Below are 9119 nucleotides of genomic sequence, written 5' to 3' on the forward strand. Positions count from 1 at the left end.
AGTGAGGCAGATCCTTGAAAAACCCTAGTAGTCCTGTCGCCAGGGGGGGTACAACGGCCTCCTGTATTCAGATGGACTTACCCAAGTTTTTTTATGTATTTTGACCTGTAGAACACGAATTTTTTGGGTAACAGTTGATCCGGATGTCGATAAGATTGTTAAAAACCAAGAAGTTGAGGAATCACATAACAGCGATTTCTCGCAAAACAAAACATTTTTTTGTATTTTTTGGGCCATTTTAACCAAAAAATGTTCCTACAAATTTTTTCGTAGGATGCATAGTTTTCGTGATAAACGAGGTTGAACTTTCAAAAAATCGAAAAATTGGAATTTTTGAACCCGAAAAACTTTTGATTAAAAAATAAAATAGCAATTCTGCTTACCGCATTTGAAAGTTCAAGTCAAATTATATCGGTTTTAATTATTTGTATTGCCAAAAATGTATTATTTTATTGTTAAAACAAAGCTATAAACACCTAGTGCTTGAGTGATGTTTCAATGATTTCTCATTTAAAATCGAACGAGTACGTAGAGGAGGTAAAAGTGCAAGCGGGGCTATTTCTAAGTAGCATGCAATAAAACGCATGTATTAGGCACGGGAAACAGTATGTGTTTATAGCTTTTTTTAACAATCAAAAAATAAATTTGTAGCAATACAAATATTCAAAACGGATATAATTTGACTTAAACTTTTAAAGGCGGTAAGCAGAATTGCTATTTTATTTTTTATTCAAACGTTATTCGGGTTCAAAAATTGCAATTTTTCCATTTTTTGAAAGTTCAACCGCGTTTATCTCGAAAACTATGCATCCTACGAAAAAACTTGTAGGAACATTTTTTGGTTAGAATGACCCAAAAAATACAAAAAAATGTTTTGTTTTGAGAGAAATCGCTGTTATGTAATTCCTCAACTTCTTTGTTTATAACAATCTTATCGACATCCGGATCAACTGTTACCCAAAAAATTCGTGTTCTACGGGTCAAAATACATAAAAAAAACTTGGGTAAGTCCGTCTGAATTAAGAAGGCCGTTGTACCCCCCCTGGCGACAGGACTATAGAGTTCGGCGTCAACACCCACCACATATTCGTGGACTTCAAAGCCGCATACGACTCAGTTAATAGAGGTAAACTTCTACTTGCTATGGTAGAATTTCAAATACCGCTTCAACTTGTCCAATTAACTGAACTTACGCTTACGCTCACAGGAGCAGAGAGCATGGTAAAAATCCAAAACGATTTTTCAAGACCCTTCCATTGCAAAAATGGACTAAGACAGGGTGATGGACTATCGTGTCTCTTATTTAACCTGGCATTAGAAAAAATAATTCGAGAGTCCCAAATTAATACGAATGGTAGGTACTATCTTTAACAAATCAGTACAAATTGTCGGATACGCAGATGACATAGACATCATAGCGCTGGTACCTATGATTAATGTGATTCCTAATACATTTACAGTGAAAATAATACTCTTTGATTAGTATTGGCGATTACAATTTTTTTATATGCGTGTTTGCGAAGATTATAACTCCCAAAATATTTATAATGAAAATATTTAGTTCGTAATAGATGCCAACGAAAACAAATATTTCCCTTTCTGTTTCTGCCGAAGAAAACATTTATTTCTGAGAACATTTTACTAATTATAATTTTCGTGAACCCACAAACAGAAATGATGTTTTTTGCCGATACTCCTCAAAAAATAAATTTTTTCGCTAACACTTTATTAGGGATTATAATTTTCACAATCATATAATCGAAAATAATATTTTTCGCGGCGTTCGTTGAAAGTTCTACTCTTAACGGCATTTTTCGGAGTTATACTTTTCGTAGGCAGCGGCGATAGGTAGATCTAAAGAATCTCCGACTGAAGCATTTCGGTCGTTAAGAGCATCTGCACAGAGAATGGGGCTAAATATAAATGTTCAAAAGACCAAATATATGTGTTGCACTAGGTCAAGCAACCCGACACCTATAATAATAATAATTGACGACCTAGAACTGGAAGGTGTCAACACTTTCATATACTTGGCTCGCTGCTAAATAGAGATAACAATGTCAGTGAAGAAATTAAAAGAAGAATAGTGCTCGCCAATAAGTGCTACTATGGCTTAAGAAGACAGATGGCCTCAAAAATACCTAGAAAAATTAAATTGACTGTCTACAAAACACTAATAAGACCAGTGCTAACATATGGCTCAGAAACTTGGTCACTTACTCAGAATGACCAAGAACTGCTCAAACGTTTTGAGCGAAAAATCCTAAGACGAGTATATGGTGGCATAAAAGAACAAGGCTTGTGGCGCAGGCGTTACAACTTTGAGTTGTATAGAAATTTTGGAGAACCTGACGTTGTACAATTCATTAAGGTGGCACGACGCCTTAGATGGATAGGTCATGTGGTCAGGCGGAGGGAAGATGCTATAGTCAGAAAAGTTTTTGACCGAAGAGGGCCGATATGACAACGAGCAAGAGGAAGGCCGAGAGACTTATGTCCACTTTACATCAACAATAAATTGAACAAGAAATTGACAAAGTTATTCAAGGCCAAATTTAACGTGTACAAAATGTATGGTTTGTAAAAGAAAATGAAGGAATTTGATGAAATAGAACAATTGGATATGTTTTATTTTGTCAAATTTCTTTATTTTCTTTTTATTCACGGCAAAATTGGGTGTTTTGTATAAGTCAAATTTGACCTTGAATAACTTTGTCAATTTCTTGTTCAATTTATTGTTGATGTAAAGTGCACTTTAGGTACCAAGACAACATAGAAACTGATTTAAAATATATTGGAATTAGAGCATGGAGAAGAGTTGCCAAAGACAGGGGCGAATGGAGGATTGTTTTGAAGAAGGCTTTGGCTCCTTAAGAGCTGTAACGCCACTGATGATGATGGGCGTTAAAGTAGGTAGAGGTAATGGATTTTGACAAGAGCTAAGCTATGACCTTGAAAATAACACGTAAATTTGTGTACTGCATCGGCATGTCTCATAGCTCTTGTCAAAATCCATTACCTCTACTCCAGTAAATTCGTTACCAGCTAAAGTGAACTGGAGGGAATGCTATTTTTTCTTGGGGCGTCTAGTAAGTATGTGCCCTATGTGTTAAAGCAAGAGGGAATCTTTTGCCGAGGGAATGAATTATGTTCTCTATGGTGGGAAGATTAGCAAGGGGGTTAACTAATACTAACGGATAGTGCGGTTGTTTTCTCAAACATTTCCTCATTTTTCTTTCGGTAGCCAAGATGGAGCGAGCTTGGCGTTTGTTTGTTTAGTGACGCGTAGAGACATGCCTTGTATCCGGTAACTGGTCTGACAAATCTTTTGTAGGTGTGTTCTAGACGAGGTATTTCCAAATTTTCCATACAATACGTCCATGAGATTTGTTTTTCTTCTGACTCTGTCTAAGGTGAATGAAATGAACTCCCAAATATAGGACACCGAGGATCTGAATTCGAACCTCTCTGCAAGGAGTACTATCTGGGTCATTCTTCTTCTTACGTGCCTTGTCCTCCCAGAACATTGGCGATGCAGTAGTATGATTTTTACTTTGTCCAGAGCTGATCTAAATAGTGTCGTGGTGCTCACTCCATACCACTGACGGAAGTTCCTAAGCCAGGATGTTTTTCTGCGGCCGGGGCCGCGCTTTCTCCCTATCTTTCCTTGGATAATTACATGTAGCAGTTCATATTCAGGATTTCTCATCACGTGGGCAAAGTATTATAGTTATCTTCTTTTGTTTTCACCCAATTTTGAAAAAATGTGAAAACTTTGAATTATCCGCGTCCGTCTGTCTGTCTGTAATCACAACTCCTCCGTCAATATACCAGCTAGAATGACAAATGAGGTGTCAAATGAAAGCTTATAATCCAAGGATGGTACTAAAGGTGATAAATTTGATCTGGGCTGTCTGTCTGTCCGACCGCGAATATAACTCATCCGTCATTATACCAGGTAGAATGACAAATGAGGTGTCAAATAAAAGCTTATAATCCAAGGATGGTACTAAAGGTGAGATATTTGACCTAGGCTGTCTGTACGTCGGTCCGTCCGACCGCGAATATAACTCCTCTGTCATTATACCAGGTAAACTGGCAAATGAAAGCTTATAATGCAAGGATGGTACTAAATGTGAGAAATTTTGACCTAGGCTGTCTGTTCGTCTGTCCGTCCGACTCCGAATATAACTCCTCCGTCATGTAGAATGACAAATGAGGTGTCAAAGGATAGCTTATAATGCAAGGATGGTACTAAATGTGAGAAATTTGACGTAGGCTGTCTGTCCGTCCGACTGCGAATATAACTCTTCCGTCACTATACCAGGTAGAATAACAATTGAGGTGTCGAATGAAAGCTTATAATCCAAGGATGCGACCAGAAGTACTGTTTTAAAGTCACCGGCATAGTACACGTGATATATTATTCGACGCTACTTCGCAAGAGAACAAATATATACTTCCGGTTTCATGACTGTCTGTTCATCTGTCTTTCCGTCCACGAATACAGCTACTCCATTATTAATACAGATAGAATGACAAATGAGGTGTCGAATCGAAAGCTTATAACCCAAGGATGGTATTAAAGATGAGAAATTTGACATCGGACTTCCGGTTTTAGAGTTGCAACCGTATGAACTTTTGTAAAGTCACCGAAATAGTATAAGCGATATATCATTCGACGTGACTTAGCAAGATGAGAAAAAATTTTGGTTTTTATATCATTTCCGTTTAAAAAGTTCTAACCAGAAGTGCCGTTATAGTCGCAGAAATAGTACATGTAACACATCAATCGAAGCGTATTGAAAAGTTAAGTTTTAATCTTTAGTTCCTGTTTTGAAGTCATTTCTGTTTAAACAATGATGACCCAAAGTTTAGTCAAAATGACTCAAAATTAGTAAAATCGTATATCGATCGACGCAAAGTTACACGAAGCGTTCAAATATCGACTTCCAGTTCTACTTTCGATTACTTTGGGTGAAAACCTAGGACTTACGAAGTCCAATTACTTGTTTATGATATTCAGTACCTCTCTTTCATCTGGGTTATTGCATCCTCATAACAAATGCTATGAGAGTACCTACCTATCTGAATAATATCAATTGTGTTTTGTGTACCTCTCCATTTATTGCACCACCTCACGCTTTTGTTTAATTGGTTTTAAGCTCTATTTCTAACCTCTGAATTTTAGTTCTCTAATAAATTTTGTTAGTTAGTTACATAAATAACTAGCTGACCCGGCAGACCTCGTACTGCCTCAATAGATAAAAACAAACTTTTGTATACAATAAACTTAAAATAAACAAAAGGAATTCGTAATTAATAAACAAAAAATACTCGATGTGAATGAGGTTTTATTATTATTTTTAATTAATTACACATGATGTTTGAAATAATAAAGTTTAGTTAGAAGTAACAAAATAAAGTTTGTAGTGCAACAGTTACAATTTTAAATTTGTTTATCTTATAATGAATATAACGGCTTTATTATATCTACATTCAAAACAACCCTCTATTTTTGATTGGGTTCGGGGAGATTCCAAGTCTATAGGTGTTGATTAAATAAATTTAAATTCAATTAAAATTAAATAAAAAAGTAAATGAAGTAAATTAAAATTAAATGAAATTGAATAAACGTAAATTAAAATAACTAAAACTGGATAAAATTAAATACAAATAAATAAAATCATATTAACTTAAATAAAAGAAAATATAGTCTAATAAAAATAAATAAAATTTAATAAAATGAAATAAAATAAACGAAAATAAATAAAATTAAACAAAATGAATTAAAATTAAATAAAATTTTATAATTTGCTGCTTATTCTTTTCGTGTGCTCAGAATTTTTCTCCTGCTTACGGTTCCGTTTAGAGATATTTTTTGAAAATTTCGCAAGATTAAAAAATTCATATTTTGCCCAATTTGAGTCCCAAAGTTAAACTGTTCCACTTCTCTTCTATGAAATTTGTCGCTCGTTCTTCTTCTGTCCTCAGAATATTGCTACGGCTTGAGATATTGTATCTCGGACACCGATTGTGCTAGAGAAAAAATTTTAGTACGGTTTTGCTCGGAATTCAGCAAGGAGTCTACCTACTTAATTTCATATTTTTCACGTCATTATTGTGAGAGTTACGGCGTCATGGGCAACCCCCTAATGACGTACGGGTATGAAATATAGGCAGCAACCTACTCCCAGTCCAATATACCTGCAAAATTTCATAAAAATCGGTCAAGTCGTTTCGGAGGAGTATGGTAACAAACACTGCGACCGGAGAATTTTTATATAGATGTAAAATATTTAAATGGCTATTAAAAAATAACGGTCTGAGATAGAAAATTGAAAATTTAGGATTATATGTATCTTTTGCTTCTACATCTCATAAAAATAGTAAAAAACGGTTTTTCCAAAAATAAAAAAAATATATCAGGTAGGCAACCCCCCTTATGACGTACGCGTATGAAACTCCATATTATCCTATTCCCAGTCCGCTCGAATATACGTGTAAAATTTCATAAAAATCTGTTCAGTCGTTCTCGAGTTATAAATGGTGTAACTAACATAACCTCGACTTTCTTTTATATATTATAGATTTAAAAATGAAAAAATGACTTGTTATTTGAGGAAGGTGGAAAAAGCATATGTATAATATGGGAGTAAAGTGCCTTTTCCTCCCTTGAATGATTACTGTTCATTCTCGGGAGGAAAAGTAGCACTTTCCTCCCTTGTTATACAAATAACTATTTCCTATCAATATAAAAAATAAAGAAATTAGAAGTTTAAATAAAATTGTAAGTTTGGTTTTTAATATTTTATTAAATTTGAAACACATTGACGACTATTTAGAAATATTAATAATTTAAAAGACATAGAAAAGAAAGTATAAAACTTTTATACCCTTATATTTATTAGGGTGTATTGCCATACCTTTGGAAATTGGTAACTTTCCGTATACTCTACATATAATAAGTATACAATATAATAAAAAATAAATATAAAAACGAACGTAAAAAATTTAGAAACTAACATTCTGACAATAATTCAATGCGATATATTTTATATAGAATTTATTCAAATATATAGATCCAACGAAATCTTTTTATGTTTATTTTTCTAGTTCCAAGAATATTTAGAATTTTTTTCTCTTTCACATATCTACTTAGTATAATATAAAAGTCAGTTTAAATTATATATATTTGTACTTAATTTATAATAAATAAAAATTTGGATTTTTAAGAAAATTCTTCATTTATCGATTTTCGACTTCTAGTCTTCAGATCCAGGTGACAGGAACTTAGAATACTAGATCACCTAAATAAAAAAAAGCTGTAGATTCTTGAAAAACCTACTATTTTTAATATAACTTAACTTTTAACTTTCATTCAATTACTGTCAGAGTATAAAATAAAAGCAGAACATCAAGTATAGTTAAGTTCAAATGTAATGGCAGAAAATTTCTAGAATACCCCAATGTTGTCCCCATAAAACATTTATTTAATAGATCACATTGACCATGCCCTCGAAATGTGCGAAAGGCTCTACCATGCCACCACACAAGTGGGTTTAAAGATCAACCACTCAAAAACACAGGTGATGACAAACCTCGTTCTGAGTGAGAACATCAACATAGCTGGAGCAAGTATAGATCAAATATCAGCATACAAAATTCTGGGGCACGAAATTCGCTTAAGTATAGATAACCAGACCAATGAACTAATAAGTAGAACAGGGTTGACTTGGGCGGTTTATGGAAAGCTAAGAGATATTTGTAGGGGTTGTGTTATAGAGGTAGCACCTTTTATCGGAACGACCACATCAAGCGTCATAGACGGGAGATGGTTCTTGATAACTGGTCCTCATAAGACAACTAACTCTCACTTATTGCTCCACGTGCCACACCCCGGACAACTGCATTGGTCTGCAGGCTAAACTAAGTGAGGGTAGCCAGAGAGAAGCGATAATTTCACCGAATTATTGCCGGTATAAGCAATCTCCCACTTACCGACCAACGGCTTCGGGCGGATGAGTTAATAAGTGGTAGGGCACTCTTTTGTCCTGAGGTTGAGAAATCGGCCTCGAAGGCGGATGAACAAAAAAACGGTCAACGGCATACGGATGTAGAGGGCAAGGGGAAACCACTACATTAAAGATCATATACGGATATCCCTAGTACAATTGTCATGGCTGTACAAAAAAGTAACTCTCTTACTGATCATGGATATCGGAGACCAAGATCCGGCAGGGGAGGCAAATCACAGATAGACCACAGGGCCTCTCAGGTCGATATCAAACGAAATCCCTGTGAAATACCCCTCAGTCACACATCGTCCAAAAAAAGACTAAAATCGACAAAAAGTTCATGAAGATAGGCACGTGGAATGTTAAGTCAATATACCAAGCAGGTAAAGTCCATAATGTCATTCAGGAAATGGAAAGATTTAACATAAAAATATTAGGACTAAGTGAGACAAGATGGCCCAATTCACGTGACATATTAGTAGGCCAAACAAAGATTACTACTCTGGTAATGATAATGACCCAAATCACTGGAACGGAGTAACGATATTAGTTGATAAAACCACCCAGAAATTTGTAACTGGCTTCTTACCCATCTCGGATAGAGTTATGATGGTAACACTCAAAACAGCCCAGTCTAGAGTCAATATAATTTAAGTATATGCTCCCACAGCAGATAAATCGGATGAAGAAATCGAACCGTTTTATAACGAATTACAACAAGCTTTAGAAGTAACCAAGTCTAGAGACGTTACAATAGTAGTGGGAGATCTAAATGCAAAAATCGGTAGAGGAAGTCAAGGTGATTTTATTGGAAACTTTGGACTGGGCACTCGTAACGAGAGAGGAGAAAGATTTGCTCAATTCTGCCAAGAGACCGATTTTATTGTCACGAATACTTATTATGATATGCCGACCAGAAGACTCTATACATGGAAATCACCAGCAGACAACCAACATAACGTCATCAGAAACCAAATTGACTACCTTCTCATCTGCAAACGATACCGAAATTCCATAAAATCAGTAAAATCATACCCTGGAGCTGATGTGAGATCAGATCACAACCCAGTTGTAGGAAGGTTTAGAATTAATCTAAAGAAG

The sequence above is a fragment of the Diabrotica virgifera genome, chromosome 3, assembly GCF_917563875.1.
Source record: "Diabrotica virgifera virgifera chromosome 3, PGI_DIABVI_V3a".
In the NCBI taxonomy this organism is placed as follows: domain Eukaryota; kingdom Metazoa; phylum Arthropoda; class Insecta; order Coleoptera; family Chrysomelidae; genus Diabrotica; species Diabrotica virgifera.